The following is a 2,511-nucleotide window of genomic DNA, read 5'->3' on the forward strand; positions in this document are numbered from 1 at the left end:
TCCTGAAGTCCATGGTTCAGATGAGCAGCCTTTTTGAGTGTACTAATCAATGAAACCTACAGCAAGCCAAATATCCTGGGCACCTGTGGCCATTTAGCCTTGAACCCATATAGTCAGGCTCATAGCTACCAAAAGACCAAAGCAACCAACCCTGGGAAAGTTGAAAACCCTTGAGTAGTTCAGTAAAAGGCAGTTGGAGGGCAGCTGAGTGGCTCAGTGGACAGAGAGCCGGGCCTCAAAACCAGAGGTCCTAGGTTCAAATCTGACCCCAGACTTTTCTTCATTTTCTAACTCTGGGTAAGTACTTCATCCCTTTTGTTCTTGATCCATCTCTAGGCTTGGCTCTCAATCCACTGAGCTACCCAGCCGCCCCCCCACCCCCTTATGATTCTTTAAAATATCTAATGATGAATTGTTCTCACACTAAATTTAAGTGTTCATTGAGTAACTTTGTATGGAAATTGAAGTTATGGATCACGAACAAAAGGAAATAATCTCAAACTACAACTCTGCCATAACTCAGTAAAAGTCGGCTTTAGATATTCCATTTGTAAAGGGCCATAATGTAAGTGATGAATAAGACACAATGACTCCAAAAGCAAATGTTGACAGCAGTAATAGAAACTACAGATTTTTGTTGGCTGCAGTTATGGGAGTAGAAATGACATGAGTAACTAACATTTCTCCAAGGCTAAAAGTCCTTTTTTCTTTCATAGACTGCTAATAAAGTGCACCTTAAGTGTAACTCTCTTCTAGACTCTGAGAGCTGGTGCTTTTTAGAGTCTATAGACAGCTTTTCTCTCTGGTGTAATGTCTCATACTTCTTAAAATTACTTCCTACATAGGCTAATTATGTTTCCTTCCTTCCTCCCCTCCCTCCCCTTCCTCCCTTTCCTCCCTTCTTCCCTTCCATCTCAGCATAAGTTCTAAGTCAGAAGTGTGGTAAGAGCTAGGCTGCTGGGGTTAAGTGACTGGCCCAGGCCATACAACTAGAAAGCATCTACCTAGCTGTCCTGTCCTTTTTTTCTGTACTCATATTTGTCCTTAGTTTGTCCTCTAGATACATTGTTGTCTAGGTCTCTCTGACATCATTACCACTAAAGTGGAAAAGGAATGGAGGGATAGAGGGAGAGAGGAAGACAGGGAGAGAGGGAGACAGGGAGACAGGGAGAGAGGGAGAGAGAGAGAGGGAGAGAGAGGAAAGGATGGAAGGAAGGAAGGATGGAAAGGAGAGGGGAAAAGAGAGATAGAGGCAAAGAGGAAGAAAAGGAGAGAATGCTTTCCAAGAGCAATTTTCTCTCATGGGCTTGACTGTAGCAGAAAATCTGATGTTTTTGAGCTCAAAATTGGACTTGCTAACTCTTTTTGTCTGTAGCCCAAGATGTTTTTCCTATGTGGCATCGTATGCTTTCATCCAATGGCCCAAAGAGTTATGAGTCTTTCAGTTTGATTTAGTTTGTCCACACATTGTGATGAGATTATAGGAAAAGTCCTTAATACATAATTGACTCTGCTTATTGATTGGTATCAAATAAGTTTCTGTGCCTTCTGTGATTTCATTAATAGGAGTGTCTGTGGAAGCATTCACCTTTGCTCATAGACACAATAAAAGCAAAATAAATCCCAGATAGTTGGAGGAGGAAGGATACTCACTAATAATGAGGGAATCTGGCAGGTCCTCATAGAGAGGTGGTGATTTGTTTTGAATGAAGACAAAAAGCAAGGAGAAAGTGGACTTTGGGCATGGGAGATAGTCAGTGAAATGGCCTAGAGTGGTGACTTAGTGGATTGAGAGCCAGGCCTATCTAGAGATTGGAGGTCCTGGGTTCAAATCCAGTCTCAGACACTTCCTAAATGTGTGGTCCTGGGCAAGTCACTTTACCACCATTACTTATCCCTTACCACTTTTCTGCTTTGGAACCAATACATGGCATTGATTCTAAGGCAGGAGGTAAGGTTTTAAAACAAACATACAAATAAATAAATAAATAAAAATGAAAGGAATGGACCACCCAAAACTGATGTGTCTGGTGGGTTTTTATAGGGTTCTTGTCTTGGTCCAGTAGGATTAGGCACTGTGGGAAGGGAGCAAGGAACCTTGATTGGAGTGATGGGAAATGGTCTTGATTCAAGTTAGTTGGGATGAGGGAAGACTCTTGGAGAGCTGTCAACTAGTTGCTATTTAAACTCCAACTTATGAGTTTGGGGCCATAGCTACTGGGCTTACATTTTACTTTTGAAACCCTCACCTTCCATCTTAGAATCAATACTGTCTATTGATTCTAAAGCAGAAGAGCTGTAAGGGCTAGGCAATGGGGGTGAAGTACTTACCCAGAGTTACAAAATTAAGAAAAGTCTGGGGTCAGATTTGAACCAAGGACCTCTGGTCTTGAGGCCCGGCTCTCTGTCCACTGAGCCACTCAGCTGCCCCCAAACTTCCTTTTACTGAACTACTCAAGGGTTTTCAACTTTCCCAGGGTTGGTTGGTTTCGTTTTTTGGTAGCTATGAGC

Source organism: Monodelphis domestica, chromosome 4 (assembly GCF_027887165.1).
Source record: "Monodelphis domestica isolate mMonDom1 chromosome 4, mMonDom1.pri, whole genome shotgun sequence".
In the NCBI taxonomy this organism is placed as follows: Eukaryota; Metazoa; Chordata; class Mammalia; order Didelphimorphia; family Didelphidae; genus Monodelphis; species Monodelphis domestica.